This window comes from Gekko japonicus, unplaced genomic scaffold (genome assembly GCF_001447785.1).
Source record: "Gekko japonicus isolate JY-2015 unplaced genomic scaffold, Gekko_japonicus_V1.1 scaffold1376, whole genome shotgun sequence".
NCBI classification, from domain to species: Eukaryota; Metazoa; Chordata; class Lepidosauria; order Squamata; family Gekkonidae; genus Gekko; species Gekko japonicus.
In genome coordinates this window covers 429,289-446,040 of record NW_015160882.1, presented here as the reverse complement: position 1 = coordinate 446,040, position 16,752 = coordinate 429,289, and the positions used below count along the sequence as shown (strand labels likewise).

Sequence of the window (16,752 nt, the reverse complement as noted above, 5' to 3'; positions counted from 1 at the left end):
CTGCCCAGTTCCACAATAGAAGAAGTATAAATGTAGCTTTTATAATTTATTATTTATATCAGTTTTTCACAAAGTAGTTACCAATTTTCTTCTAAGCTGAAGTATCAGATCTGTTGAGGGTTAATATATTTTCTTGTTGTTCTAAATAAACAATCCTTAAAAATATTTAACCAACATTTAACTGGTCAAATGGCCAAATCTTTTTTTCAGCGGTAAAATGGCCAAGCACAAGCTCACGTTTACACTCACCAAGAGAAAGCCTGTAACAGCACTGACTGGATCTGAATCACAGATTTATGTGATTTACGAAGGAGGCATGGCCCTCCACGGACAAAGCTGCTGGGCTGGTGCCTAAACCTTATAAACTAGGGACTCATTCTACAGAAGAGAAAGAGGGAAGAGAAGAACATCTCTGTTTAGTAATATGGGCTTATTTGGTTTTTCAGTTTTTGGGTTTTAGTCCCTCCACGGAGGAACACAATACAGATTTATAGACTGTAGCTTCACATCAAGTCAACTCATTAAACTGCACAAAACCCCTTCTGACTACTACCTCCCTGTTTCTCTTTACCCCTACAAGCAACACATGGATACAGTCAAATGAGTAGCCGTGTGACAAAGTGTGCATGCACACTTGAATAACACTTTGTTGATCTTAAAGGTACTACTGGATTCAAACTTTGTTTCACATAGATACACATGTTAGACTGCAGGTCCAAAACTAGTGTAAAGGTGCAAGCATGTCTTCCTGCCTAGGCTCTGCATTCACAGAACACATGGACAAAAGATAACTGGTTTTTCATCTATCAGTTTGCAAATATGTCTAATTATTCCAAACCAAAAACAATACATGATTTAATAACAGTAAATATAATATGTGACCTGAGTGGGTACCTGCCCTAGGTGGCAGGGGGCACCCTCCTCCTGGTTGTGTGCCAGTAGTGCTGGCGGCGGCGGCAATGGTAACAGCAATGGCGGCGGAGCAGCTGTTTCATCTATCAGTTTGCAAATATGTCTAATTATTCCAAACTAAAAACAATACATGATTTAATAACAGTAAATATAATATGTGACCTGAGTAACCCCAAGATTTCTTGGATGAACTGAACTACCTGGATCCTTTCCCATCCAGCTTCAGGCCTGGAAGGGATTGAAACAGCCTTGGTCATCTTGGTGGATGCCCTGTGGCAGGAGATGGATTGGGGAGTGTGACCCTGTTGATCCTCCTGAAACACCCAGTGGCTTTCAGTATCATTAACCACAGTATCTTTCTGCACCACACTTCAGAGTTGCAACTGCAAGGCACCATTCCACAGGGGTTTCAGTCCTACCTGGAAGGCAGGTTTCCCTAGGGAAGGAATCCCTTACCAGCAGTAAAGACTTTTTTATTTTGTCTGGTGTTCCATCAGTGACCCCTCTTTCCTGCCTTTTACTTTAACAGTTATCCTTGTGTTTTATAGAAGTATTTTAGTTTTGGTTTTTACTCGTATTATGATGTACTTTTATAATTTTTGTCTTTAATTGTTAGCCGCCTCTTTTGGTGGGCAGAAAGGTGGAGAATAAAAATTGCAAATTAATAAATAAGGTCCATTTTGCATCCCTGAAAGGAGTATACTTGGAGCATGTGCCCCTATCACCCATAGCAACAATCCTCCTACACCCTAGCTCCACTAAGCAAATGAAAAATGTCCCTGACAAATCAGTCTTACAAAATAAAAGTTAAAGAACTGACTGTGTCACATGGCCAGCACCACTGAGAAGAATATCAGTTGAAAGGCAAGAGAAACGCAAAGGAGATAATGAACGGTAGCTGCATATTAAGAGCTTATTTCTCAAAGGAAGCACAAACAAATTGGGGTTTTATTAGCTGTTTCATTAAGTTTTATTTTAGACAAACACACACAGAAAGCATATGTGCAACATCTGATATAAAGAGAATCTATTCAAAACAGTCTCTGTACAAAACCCATTAATGTAGCATTAAATTACTCAACGAGGCTGCAAATTTAACTATAAATGTAACTCTTTGGATAATCCATCATTTCTGACACAATTTATTTCACTTGTTCTGATCTTTAAATCAATGTCTCTCTCATTCCAGCACATTAATTCTGTCTTTTAATCAGTATTCCAAATATATGTATCTTTTTTTAAAAGTCTATGTGGCTTGTGCCATGGGCTATTACGGCACTTTGTTGCTACAAGTTTGCACCTGAAACAAATCAACATGTGTAGCTTTTGTCAGTAAACATTTAAACACAAAACAGATCACTTTAGAGAAAATTACCTTGTTCTTACTTGCTTTTACTGATATGCTATATTTATGTTTCCACTAAAACACAACAAGCCAAATTCAGAATGTACTTGTGGTAGAACAAACCAATTTTGTCTGCACATGCAGCTGTACATTCAATTAGGTTCAATAGCTGCAATCCAAATCTAAGCAGAGAGAGTAGGAAACAAACCCAGGATCTGCCAGGAGTAGAATTTTAATAGTCAGTTTGAAGATTGAATATTCCCCACTTTGCCCTGACGTGGGTAGCCCAGGCAAGTCTGATCTCGAAAGCTAAGCAGGGCTGACTGTGGTTAGTACTTGGATGGGAGATTTCCCTGGAATACCAAGTCGAGAGGACAGAGGCAGGGTTTATTCAGCCACCTCTCTGAATATCCTCCAGGACCCCCGTAGAGGTCAATCACCAGAGGTCAACGTGATCTCCAGGTGCAGATACGCACACACACCCCAAAAAAATACCACAAATACCACTTTAATATTGGGTGCAAGTCAGAAGAATTTAGGTATTCTTAATTCCCACTAAAATCAATGGACTAATATGTTTAAATTAAACATGGAGCATGCATTTATGCCCCAATTATTTCAATCAAACTTAAGTATGCCTAGCATTTATCCATATTGTATCCACAATTCCAGCTGCCTCCACCTGCTCAACAATGCAAGGAAGCAGAGAGTATGGCATCCCCTTCTACAACAGTAAACTGTGGCCCTAAAATTCTGCATTCCAAACATATCTGATATTCACCATGTGTGTGGGGAAGCCTCCAAAATCATACTCATTGGGGATTGGAATTCAAAAGCTAAAATTGATTCCTGTGAGATGAAACCTGACCTTTTAAAAATTCAAATTCTCCAACCTGCCCTATTTCAAAATTTGGAATTACATTAGTTTTTGTAAGTAACCAACTTTGTATTATCTCAGAACAGGTACAAGATTAGGCTACAAAAAGATTGGATTCAGAACCTACAATGAGTAAGAACCTCTTACAGGCAGGGAAGCTTTTGTTTCAGAAAGAAAGTTCTAACCTTTCCTGAGGCTATCTATTCAAAATTGACTACCATAGAAATTTATTTTGAATTATTATGTATTCACGCAATTTATATTCTGCCTTTCTCACAAGGACTCAAGGCAGGTTACAAATAGCAAGCCAGTACAAATCACAGAAATGGGACATTCAATAACCAGTGCACTAGGATTTTAGAAGTCTGCAAAGAAATAGCTCTTTTTTTGCTGAATTGTGATTACAAAATATTTGCAACTATTTTGGCTGCTAAGTTGAAAAAAGTTCTAATAGACTTTATACATCAGTACCAGGCAGGTTTCCTACCTAAGAGGCAACTAAAGAATAATGTGAGAACAGTCTTAGTTATCTTAGAATATTATGAAACTCATCCAGAGAAGCAGATGGTTTTGATATTTTTGGATGCTGAAAAAGCATTTGACAATGTCAGCTGGCAATTTATTATTCAACAGATGAAGATAATGGATTTCGGGATTAATGTCATAAAGGCGACCGAAGCTATATACACAAAGCAGAAAGCAATGAACTGACTGATAATATATGGATTAAAAAAGGGAAAAGACAAGGTTGTCCAATATCTCCATTGTTGTTTATACTAACTTTGGAAGTTCTGACAAGAGCTATTAGGAAAGATTCCCTTATTAAAGGGACATCAATAGGAGGAAATAAATATAAACTACCAGCCTTTACTGATGATTTGGTATTTATCTTAGAAGACCCAATGCATTCTGTACAACAACTGATTAATCTGATTAATGAATATGGAAAAATGGCGGGAATGAAAACAAACTATCAGAAGACAAAATGATTATGAAAAATATGACATTGAAACAAAGACTTGAAATAGCAGAGTTGACTGGATTTCAACTGGAGAAGTCAAATATTTGGGTATTAATATTACAGCGAAATGTAGTTCCCTCATGAAAGATTATTATAACAAAGTGTTGCAAGACATTAAAAAGGATTTAGAGAAATGGAAAAGTTTGCAAGTATCACTAATGGGCAGAATAGCAATTTTGAAAATGAACATTTTACCACCTATTATGTTTTTATTTCATACACTGCTCATATACATTAAACAATTTTTTTGACAAACGGAATAAATTGACACAAAATTTTATATGGAAAGGGAAAAAGCCAAGAATGAAATTGAAGCCTTGCAGGATGTGAAAGATAATGCTGGATTTGGAGTACCAGACTGGAAGAATTATTATAGAGCAGCACGTTTGGTTTGGCTGTGAGAATGGATTCTACTGGAAGATCATAGGCTACTGGCTTTAGAAGGACACGGTTTAAAACTGGGATTGCACTCCTTTTTATGGTATGGGAAAGCCTCTGGACATAAATATTTTAAAAATTATATGATAAGAAGATCATTACTGACAACGTGGGAAAAGATTCGTCCGCAGATATATACTAAAATTCAAAGATGGGTGTATCCAGTGGAAGCTTTTTCTCAACCAACTTTGACTTCAAAACAAACAGATAATGAAAATAATTTAAAATCTCAAGAAGAATTAAAGAAAAATTAAAGAAAAAAACTTAGATTGGTGGACTAGAATGCAAGTGGAATCTAGATATAGTAAGGATAAACAGACAGACAGATGGATTCTATTCAGAACAATGTGTATTTGAAAAATTATTACGTACTTCAAGAAAGAAACTCATTAAGAAAATGTATGGAATGTTGATGCAATTGAAAATGCAGGATGAAATAGTTAAAGAATGTATGGTTAGATGGATGCAAAATGTGGGTTATAACATCAATCTGTCACAGTGGAGTAAAATATGGAAAGTGAATATTAAGTTGAGTAAATCTGTTTCGTTCAAAGAAAACTTATATAAAATGTTCTATAGATGGCATCTAACCCCAGATAAATTGGCTAAAATGTATAAAAACTGTGTTGGAAATGTAATAACTGTCAGCAAGCTGCCAATGTGTTTCCTATTCTCTATGTATGCGCTTGTCTGCTTTCACTTTCCCATGTATGCTTGTTAATGCGCTTAATTACCTAGTTGCAGGAACGTTCGTATCTCTCAAGGCCACAGGTGGTTGCTGGCGGGTAGTAGCTTGGGTGACCTCATGTCCATGAGAAGCAAATGTGTTATGATTATCTAGAAGCGTTGCTTCCCAGGCTCAATGGCGAGCACGGGAAGTCCCGCAATTGGGCCTTAGCTTTTTGAATTTACTATAATCTATTGGGCTTCATGCTTATCCCTCATTCTGAACAGTGATCCTGTTATGCACTTATTGCTTCAATTAAAGTAAAACCTTTTCTACAAGTGTGTGCTTCGTTGATGCTATGGGAGTCTGACAATAACCATATTTGGTCGTACTACCATATGTGGTAGACATGTAAAAAGGTTCATAAATTCTGCATTGAAGTGCATACTTTGTTACAGTTAATCTTGAATATCGAAATACCTCTTAAGCCAGAGATATTCTTATGACATATTAAGTGATACAGAAATTACATAAACAGGAATACATGAGCAGATGGGGTAGTAACTTTTGTGAAGTTATTTCCAAAGCTGTACAAGTAGATCAACAAAGAAAGCATTGAGCTTTGTAAAAGGAAAAAAGACGCTCTTATACAATGCTCCTAAATTAAAAAAGAAAACTCTCACAGCAAATCTTCAAACTGCTTTTTGAATTCAGAAAAGTTTAAATAAATTTTGAGGTACAGTAGCAGAAGCTTTACCCAAAAAAGGCAACTCAGAGCATACATTTGCAATAGCCAAAGTATCTAAATGGAAGTGGAATGGAGATAAGTGGAAAGAACATTAGAGACCTAGATAACCTAGGGGACCTTTGTTAGAAAATAAAATATAGCCAGTACCTTTACATTTCTCCACTCCCAACTGTCTCCTATTTGTTGTGAGTGTTTGATAAATTCTACACAATACTCCTTGAATTTAGTCTCTTCCAAAAAGTGCTCCTCACCATCCAAGTCGAGTGACATCTAAGAAGAAAATATATATATATTAGTAGGGTTGCCAAGTCCAATCATCGTGCTGGTGGGGGGATTGGGGGGGCGTTCCAGAAGTGGGCAAGGATGTCGCATGATATGCATACACACCCAGAAAGCGTGCCGGTGACATTGGGGGCAATGCTCTGGTTTTGGGGCAAAACTCTATGGTAAAATTACCCTCAAACCATAGAGTTTTGCCCAAAAACCAGAGCGTCACCCCTCCCCCACATTACCAGTGTGCCTAGTTCTGTGGGGTATGGTAAACATATATATTAGTTCTGGCAGATGCAGTGAAACTTAAAAGACTACAGATCTCCCAAAGGGGGTTAAAGGATAGACGAGTGATCAATGATGGCAAACAACATATGCAGTTACACTACTGTATGCTATGGTCCTCCCACTTGTGTGCAGCCTGGCAGCCCCTTGTGCTAACAGAAAAATCTTCCAAAGGGACATCTCCTTAGCTTCAACTTCTACAACACTAAAAATATTTTTAATTGCTACTCTCTAATTACTTGTTTTGGGAATGAGGGTGGCATGGTATAGCCGCATCTCATCAGATCTTGGAAAAATAGCAGAGTCAGAACTTGGAAGGCAGACCACCAAGAAAGACTCAAGCGGGGGTGTCAAACTAATTTGTTATGAGGGCCGGGTCTGACATAAATGAGACTTTGTTGGGCCAGGCCATGTGTGTCATAAAATGTAATGCCAGGTAGTAAAGATATAAACTTTATAAAGGACACAGACAAACACAATTAAAGGTTTTTAAACCTTAAATAAAGCATGCTTAAAACACTAGCACTCTTTCAATATTTTGTCTATCTAACAGTCTCTGATAACTGACATCTCTTGCTCTGAATTACTGCATCAAAAAGTCTGTGCTGTAGCAATCCTGAGTATGCTGTTCAGGTGTGTATCTGTAAACTGTAAACCTACTTTTGATTTATTGACATTCATTACAGGAATCTCATGCTCAGTGTTCTGAGCCTATGACGCAAGGGGAAACATGAAATGGCTGGGCATTTTGAGCTTTTGTACATAGGTTGCTTCATGTGCTGATCAAGAACATGAGAAGGCATCCTGACACAGACTGAGAGCCATGTATTTGTCTACAAAACTATACTCTTCCCCAGAGAAATAACTACAACTTCCTACAAAGGAAATGTGTTGGATGAACTTGGTCTGGACACACACTCTCAGCCTAATCCACTTCACTGGCTTGTTGTTATTCGTGGGCACTCCATGAAACTGCAGAGCGGTCGGGTTAGAACGGATAAAAGGAAGTACTTCTTCACCCAAAGAGTGATTAACACATGGAATTCACTGCCACAGGAAGTGGTGGGTGCTACAAGCATGGACGGCTTCAAAAGGGAATTAGATAAGCATATGGAGCAGAGGTCCATCAGTGGCTATTAGCCACAAGGTATAGCTAGGGGCTCTGGGGCAAGTGATGCTCTGTCTTCTTGGTGCTTGGGGGGGGTCAACAGTGGGAGGGCTTCTAATGTCCTGGCCCCACCGCTGGACCTCCTGATGGCACTGGTATTTCTGGCCACTGTGTGACACAGAGTGTTGGACTGGATGGGCCTTTGGCCTGATCCAACATTGGCGGCTCTTATGTTCTTATGTTCTTATGTCCTCTAAAATAGTTCACATTGCTTTCTTACTGAGAAAGACTGGATCATGAGAGCATGAATACAGTGAAAAGGGTGAGGGAACCAGGTGCACCCAAAAGAGCCCTGGCATAAGGAGCCCAACAAAACACACACACACTGTAGCAAGGAATACAGAAGCTCATGCTTTGAACAAACCTTTGTTGTTCTTAAAGGTGCTTGATATTTCTTCTGTGCAATTGAGGCAGCCCAGCAAAGCAAGCTCTCCCTCATTCCCTCCCTCCCTTCAGGGAGGCACCTCATCCAGTGGAAGGGAAGGAAGGCTTCCCTTTTTCTCCTGTAGGGTTGAGACAGCCTGGCTCTGGCTTGTTCCCCCCCCCCCCCGGAGGGGGAGGAGCCTCAGCCAGTTCTTTACCAGATTCTCTCAGTCGCACAGGAGAGGCTTGCCTATATATCTCTCCTGTGTGACTGAGAGAGTCTAGTAAAGCAAGCTGTGACATGGCAGCAGCAGCAGAACTGGAAAATGGAGCAGAAAATAGCCAGGTCTTTGCAGGCTGGATTGGAGCCCTCCGAGGGCCTGATCCAGCCCATGGGCCACATGTTTGACACCCCTGCTCTACTGAGCTGACAGTAATGGCAAATCACCTCCACTTCTCACTTGTCTTGAAAGCCCCTTGCTGGGATCACCATAAATAGGCTGTAACTTGACAGCACTTTACACAATTACTTGTTTTTACCTCAGGGCATATACAGATTTTGCTCAGAGCTGTATCCACACTAGGGCTGAAATGGAAACTGCCCCATCCAAGAATTGTCTGGCCCTAGCAACAATTACTTTCTGGAAAAACAAACAAACAGGAAGATAGTAGCTGGGTGCCATGCAGCCCAATTCTATAGCTTTTTTGCTCTGAGATCAACCCTACTGAGTTTAATGGTGTTTGTTTCCAAGTAATTGTGCCTAGGATCACAGTCCTAGTGTGACTCTGTTCTTCATGAAGTGCAGGGAGCGAGAATCAAGCAGCAAATTCAGTTAGCAGCTTTAGATCTGCTGCCAGACTCTGAAAACATCGTGAGAGGAGGAGTTATGTTCCCCAATGAGGGGGAAGAGAAGAAGGGATAAAAGCCAGATCCCAGCAACTAAGATGTTTGAGAGCCCACAAGAGAAGAACTGAGTGTTGATACAGCCTATAGACTTAAGAGTGCAGAGCACAGGAAGAGAAGCTGCACTGCTAATAAAGTTTTTAGGCTAGGACGGCACTGAGAGTTCTTCAGATTTCTAGCTACTGCCAGAGAACTGGTTTGTTATAAAGTTGTTATTAATCTACAGCATTTTGAGGGAGGCTTTTGCTGTTTTTATTCTTATTCAAGTTAATTCATATAGGAATATGTTGGTAGAGCATGGCAACAGTCTGCTGGCATTGTTTTTCAGAAGACACTATTTCACTTCCCTTGTCCTGCTTTTTGCCTGTGTATTAGTGTTGACATTTATAGTTTTATTAGCTATTACTGCATTTTTCTTCCACTTCTCTTTCAAGAAACTTGCAGAACTTTACATGGTCTGTATGCCATTTATCCCCACAACAGATATTTCATTGATCCTCAGAAGATTCAAAAATGTTTCGTATTTTGGGCTTTTAACATGGACAGGTTTTTAATAAAGCTTATGTCTCAGCAAGGACAGTCTGCTCCACACTCCAAGGTCAATACTAGGGTACACCAAGAGGACCAAGGCAGCTTGCATTTAGCACAACAGCAACTCTCCAGCAATCCAAAATCTAAACTTGGAAATAAAAGGCAAACAAGTAAAATTGACAACTCTGGTTGGATTAGTCAGTTTCCAGTGATGGGGTTTTCTGCTATTCTTACAGAATATTTACCAGGGAATAAGACAGGAAGCCTTTTTTTTCTGTCCATGGTTTTAATAGTGCAGGAACAAAAAAAGGATTTTCTATTCATAGCTTATCCAATGCTCACATTATAGCAATGTATGCATGGGAAGAATAAAAGCAGAGGTCAGCATTGGGAAAGTGATTCACACCCTTCTAGTTTCTGGGCAAATTCAGAAAAATGGTCATTATGTCCCCAAAACAGCAGAATGGATAAAGTTTGTAGCAATAAATGGCTGCACATGCTATGGCTGCCTGCTCATCTGGCAGCAGAGGATTTTTCACAGACCTTTTCATTTACACAACAAAGCAATTAAAAGCTATAGCTGAAGGAATCACTGCCAATGTAATGTATACAGCCCAAATCATACAAAATAGTTGAGCAAACTTCAGAGGATGGCGGAAGACCGGAGGGCCTGGCGGGAGCTGGTCCATGGGGTCGCAAAGAGTCGGACTCGACTGTGCGACTGAACAACAACAACAACAAAAATGGTCACTGAACAAAATTATTCACAGTTGTTGGGATATTTGCAAGTTCTCCTCCTGATGTCATGAAAGAGTTATCCTGTTTGTATATGCTAATTCTTAATTAGTTTGCTTAGGACTAGGGGTATGCATTCGGTAAACCCAAACTGGGAAAAAAAATTCTTTTCGGCATTTTTCGGGTATTCGGCAAGCTGAATCAGAATCTCTGATCTTATTCAGCTGCCAAATACAGAATGCAGAATAAAAGCTGAAACTATTTGGCTTTTATTCGGCATTATTAAGCATTGCCAAATACAGGCTCGGAGGGGGAGTTTAAACTTTAAAGGGCTGAGAGGGTTCTTTTGAGAACTGCCCTTTTCAGAAAGAGCTCTGACAGAATTGTGACTGACCCAAGGTCACGCCAGCAGCTGTATGTGGAGAAGTGGGGAATCAAACCCAGTTCTCTCAGATTAGAGTCCATGCTCCTAACCACTACACCAAACAACTGTATCAAAATGACAGTAACATGCAGTAATAATAACAAATATTTATTGTATAACATTTTTGCTGTGAAGAAGAGGCATGTGATCGCCAGAGACACAAATTCAAACTGGAGATAGTTCACCTCACATTTCTAAAAGTATAACCAAATCAGTAATTTTTGATATAGCTAAAACTAATCTGAAAAGTTGTTGTTCTAAAACTGAACCTTTGTCTGGTTATAAATATAAAGATTATACCAGCAAGAATGAGTCTTTATGTAGAAAACCATAATTTAAATCTAGTCAATTTCCAAAATCTAAACTTAGAAATAAACTTGGAAATAAAAGTTTTCTATGCGGCTAAATCAAATATTTCATTTGCTTTCAGGCAACAAAAATTCACCTTGCAGTTCTTGTACATTTGCTGTATATTTAGCAGAGTAAAACACAATGACACAGTACACACGCGTAAATTAGCTAAAAGTTTACTAGGAAATTAGAAAGGGTTACATAACAGGATAAAAACATAGCTATAGCTTTCTAGTTACTGTCTACTCCATGATGGATTCTCGCTTCTGATCTTAGAACGCACTGGGATTCTTTTTGGAACAAGAGGGAGCTGTACAGGCGAGACGGTCTCCACTTGTCCCGAGAAGGAACCAGGCTGCTGGCGCTTAAAATCAAAAAGGTGGCAGAGCAGTTTTTAAACTGAATATTGGGGGAAAGCCGACAGGAGATGAAAAGTCTCTGGTTCGGGTTGGCTCATCTCAGAGAGATGAGGGGGTACCTGTTGCTTTTCTACAGGGAGGTGGATTGAAATTGTCCACTGAGACCATGGCTAGTGACATGGACTGCCTGACAAGGTCTCGAGATTGCAAGAGGAAGGTGGCAGGCTTAACCAGTATGGGAAATTACAGCTGTTTCTATACAAATGCTCGAAGTGTCCGAGGTAAAATCGGGGAGTTGGAGTGCTTGGTGTCAGAGGGAAAAATAGACATTGTGGGTATTTCAGAAACTTGGTGGGATGAGGAAAATCAGTGGGATACGGTGATTCCCGGTTATATATTATATCGGAAGGATAGGGGGGGAAGGGTTGGAGGTGGGGTGGCTCTGTATGTCAGAGAGGGTATAAAGTCCAGAAAGATCGAGAGGCTAAGAGAATTGGATTCGCTTCTTGAAGTTCTGTGGGTTGAAATAGGGGGGCCAAAAGGAAACTTAACACTGGGAGTTTGTTATCGCCCACCGGATCAAAAGATAGAGGAGGATTATAAAATGATGAATGAATTAAAGATAGCAGCTAGACAAAAACACTGTGTCGTAATAGGTGATTTTAACTACCCACACATTGATTGGGTCAATATGTGTTCTAGTCGAGAGAAAGAGATTGAGTTTCTAGACACTCTAAATGACTGTGCTATGGAGCAGATGGTCATGGAACCTACCAGGGGAGAGGCGATCCTTGATTTGGTCCTAAGTAACACTCAAGACCTGGTGAGAGATGTAAAAGTGATTGCACCGCTTGGGAACAGTGATCATAATGTTGTTGAGTTCAACATTTGTACAAATAGGGAATTGGCCAAAAAGACTCACACAACCACTTTTAACTTTAAAAGGGGTAATTTTTCTGATATGAGGGGACATGTGGGGAGGAAACTGAAGGGAAAAGTAGAAAGGGTCAAAACCATTGGGGAAGCTTGGAAACTGTTTAAAACTACAATTCTAGAAGCTCAAATAAAATATATTCCGCAGGTTAGGAAAGGCACAAACAGGTATAAGAAAAAGCCTACATGGTTAACAAACAAAGTAATGGAAGCTGTAAAAGGTAAAAAGGATTCCTTTAAGCGGTGGAAAGCTAGTCACAGTGAGGCTGATAAAACAGAACACAGGCTATGGCAAATAAAATGCAAGTCTGTGGTCAGGCATGCAAAAAGGGAATATGAGGAGCATATAGCAAAAAATGTAAAGACCAACAATAAAACTTTCTTCAAATACATTAGAAACAGGAAACCAGCCAGGGAGGCAGTGGGGCCCTTGGATGACCAAGGGGTAAAAGGAGTACTGAAGGATGATAGGGAAATGGCTGAGAAGCTAAATGCATTTTTTGCCTCCGTCTTCACTGTGGAAGATGAGAGGTGCTTGCCCACTCCAGAGCCGCTGAGTTCGGGAGGGGTGTTGAAAGACCTGAGTCAGATTGAGGTGACGAGAGAGGAGGTCCTAAAACTGATAAACAACTTAAAAACTGATAAATCACCAGGCCCAGATGGCATACATCCAAGAGTTCTGAAAGAACTCAATTGTGAACTTGTGGATCTCCTGACAAAAATATGTAATCTCTCCTTAAAATCAGCCTCCATTCCTGAGGACTGGAAGGTAGCTAATGTCACTCCCATCTTTAAAAAGGGTTCCAGAGGAGATCCGGGAAATTACAGGCCTGTCAGTCTGACGTCGATACCGGGTAAATTGGTGGAAACCATTATTAAGGAAAGAATTAGTAGGCACATAGATGAACAAAACCTATTGAGGCAGACTCAACATGGGTTCTGTAAGGGAAGATCTTGTCTCACTAACCTGTTAGTGTTCTTTGAGGGGGTGAACAAACATGTGGACAAGGGGGATCCAATAGATATTGTTTACCTTGACTTCCAGAAAGCTTTTGATAAAGTTCCTCATCAAAGGCTCCTAAGCAAGCTCAAAAATCATGGGATAAAAGGACAAGTCCTTTTATGGATCAAAAACTGGCTAATTAATAGAAAACAGAGAGTGAGTATAAATGGGCAGTTCTCCCAGTGGAGGGGTGTAAGCAGTGGGGTACCACAGGGATCAGTACTTGGTCCACTGCTTTTTAACTTGTTCATTAATGATTTGGAGATGGGAGTAAGCAGTGAAGTGGCTAAATTTGCGGATGATACAAAGTTGTTCGGGGTGGTGAAAACCAGTGAGGATTGTGAGGCACTCCAAAGGGATCTGTCAATTTTGGGCGAGTGGGCGTCAACATGGCAAATGGGGTTCAATGTGGCCAAGTGCAAGGTGATGCACATTGGAGCCAAAAATCCTAACTATAAATACACGTTGATGGGGTCTGAACTGGCAGAGACTGATCAAGAGAGAGATCTTGGAGTTGTAGTAGATAACTCACTGAAAATGTCGAGACAGTGTGTGACTGCAATAAAGAAGGCCAATGCTATGCTGGGGATTATTAGGAAGGGTATTGTAAACAGATCAGCCAATATCATAATGCCGCTATATAAATCAATGGTGCGACCTCATTTGGAATACTGTGTGCAGTTCTGGTCACCACACCTTAAAAAGGATATTATAGCTTTGGAAAAAGTGCAGAAAAGGGCAACTCGAATGATAAAAGGGTTGGAACACTTTCCCTATGAGGAACGGTTAAGGCGCTTAGGGCTCTTTAGCTTGGAGAAACGACGACTGAGGGGTGACATGATTGAGGTTTATAAGATTATGCATGGGAAAGAGCAGGTAGAGAAAGAGGTACTTTTCTCCCTTTCTCACAATACAAGAACTCGTGGGCACTCCATGAAATTGCTGAGCGGTCGGGTTAGAACGGATAAAAGGAAGTACTTCTTCACCCAAAGAGTGATTCACACATGGAATTCACTGCCATAGGAGGTGGTGGCGGCTACACGTATGGACGGCTTCAAAAAAGAATTAAATAGGCATATGGAGCAGAGGTCCATCAGTGGCTATTAGCCACAAGGTATAGATAGGGGCTCTGGGGCAAGTGATGCTCTGTCTTCTTGGTGCTTGGGGGGGCCAACAGTGGGAGGACTTCTAATGTCCTGACCCCACTGCTGGACCTCCTGATGGCACCTGGTATTTTTGGCCACTGTGTGACAGAGTGTTGGACTAGATGGGCCTTTGGCCTGATCCAACATTGGCATCTCTTATGTTCTTATGTTAACAAAGGAAAGAACACACACACCCTAACGCATACGTGCAAAATATCAGGTAACATCACCAAACTATTGATTAGCCAATGATCAGGCTAAGGAAGACATTCCCTTCTTCTGTTGTCATACAAGCACACACAACAGGATCATTGTGGACATTATTCCACTCATCAAGACTTAGGTTAACAATTTTACCGTCTAGAGATGTTGCACACTGCTCCATTTCTCTGTTATACACTTTATCCCTGCAACATCTGCTCTGCTGAGTGGACTGTATCCTGGTCTCAGTGACTGAACCATATTAATGAAATGTGGGTTTTCAATCAGACAGAAAGATGAGTTTGTTGTTTAAACAAAGGGGGCAATTTTTTCATCAACTGACTCTTTTTTTAATCTGCTGGCTTTTTATCACAAACGTATCTGTGGTGGTTCCTGGATGGTCGACTTTTTTATTTCTTTTATGAGATATACTGTGGATATGTGATGTATATGATGTGCCTAAAATACTATCCTGGACAGATAACTGAAACTGTAGAATAGGAGGATAGTGATCTCAAAGGTGAATAGTTTCCAAAATCCTTTATGTTGATGATGGATTCCCCAAAACAAAAAAGTCACTGCTGTTATTTTACTATTTATACCATTTCTGCTTATTTAGTATTACTCATTGTATTCAGTGCCAGTCAGTACTGCCCAAAAAAGGAATATTTGCTTGTTTCAACTTCTTTTCTTCTCTTGCTGTGAATAAACAAAAAGAGATTGGATTTATACCCTACCCTTCACTATCTGAAGGATTCTCAGAGCAGTTTACCTCTCCTTTCCCTTCTCTTTTGAGAACTGCTTTTTCCAGAAAGAGCTCTGACAGAACTGTGACTGACCCAAGGTCACGCCAGCAGGTGTATGTGGAGGAGTGGGGAATCAAACTCAGTTCTCTCAGATCAGAGTCCGTGCTCCTAACCACTACACCAAACAACTGTATCAAAATGACAGTAACATGCAGTAATAATAACAACAAATATAATTTTGCTCAAACATGACAGTTCCTCAAGTCAGTCTTTAAGAAATATGATGAAATCAAAATGTTTACCAACCTGACTATCCTGCCTGTTCAAACATGTTCCTTTTGTCATCTTCATCACAGAACTTCTCATGATGTTGTTTCATTCAGGCCACCAGGCCTTGCATTTCTTTGCTGCAGTGTTTGCTATTTTGCATGCATGCCTGCCTTACCCATAAGTACCCATTAAAATATTCCCAAACTGGGTCTGTTTTGTGGCCTGCTGCCATTACAGGGTTTCTCCTCCAGGGAAAGAATAATTTATTTATTTATTTATTTATTTATTGTATTTCTATCCCGCCCTCCCCGTAGGCTCAGGGCGGCTTACAAGTCGTAGTACCAAGTTATAACATAAAACAATACATACATTTAAAATTTTTTTAAAACCAGTTATAATCATAGAAAAATATATTCAATTAAGGTATTTTTCTCAACTCTGTATGTTTATTTTATAACATTTTTGCTGTGAAGAAGAGGCATGTGATATCCACAGGCACAAATTCACAGTTTGTGATATCTTCTAGGTAGAAAAATTGCCCAATAATCTTACAGAAACCTCTGGAAATGCATGACATTGTGAATGGATTAACAGAATTCATTTACCAAAAAATGTAAGCATTTTCATGAGTATACAGCCTCATGCTACATGATTAAAAACTAATCCTTATTTTAGGATGAAACCTTTGGATTAGAATGTATCTTTAGATAGATTTTTCCTCAAAAAGCATTTTATTTAAAAATCCAATTTGAATTTTAAAAATCCAATCTACATTTAAAAATCTGAGTTCTAATTTTTTTAAAAATCATTTTTATCCACCTTGCCTGTTGAACATCTTCTGGCCTTTTACAATCTTAACAGTCATATTACTGATTCCATAAGCTCTATCTGACTGTCAGTTCAGTTGTTCTAAGATTGCAGCTTGGTAAGGATCACCACCCGTGTGCTGACTCACCACACAGGGAGGGGGGCACAAGCACACTGGCTTCAGTTGTTCTAAGATTGCAGCTTGGTAAAGATCACCACCCGTGTGTTGACTCACTACACAGGGAGGGC

At 39.9% G+C, this 16,752-nt stretch overlaps 1 long non-coding RNA gene across 1 annotated transcript in view; it reads right to left on the bottom strand.

Annotated features, from left to right (window-relative positions):
• Positions 1–16,752, bottom strand: part of LOC107120585 — a 36,595-nt gene that overhangs the window by 8,711 nt on the left and 11,132 nt on the right. The window contains exon 2 of the long non-coding RNA XR_001482828.1: positions 6,156–6,278. This is a non-coding gene — a long non-coding RNA (uncharacterized LOC107120585). The remainder of the gene's footprint in view (positions 1–6,155; positions 6,279–16,752) is intronic.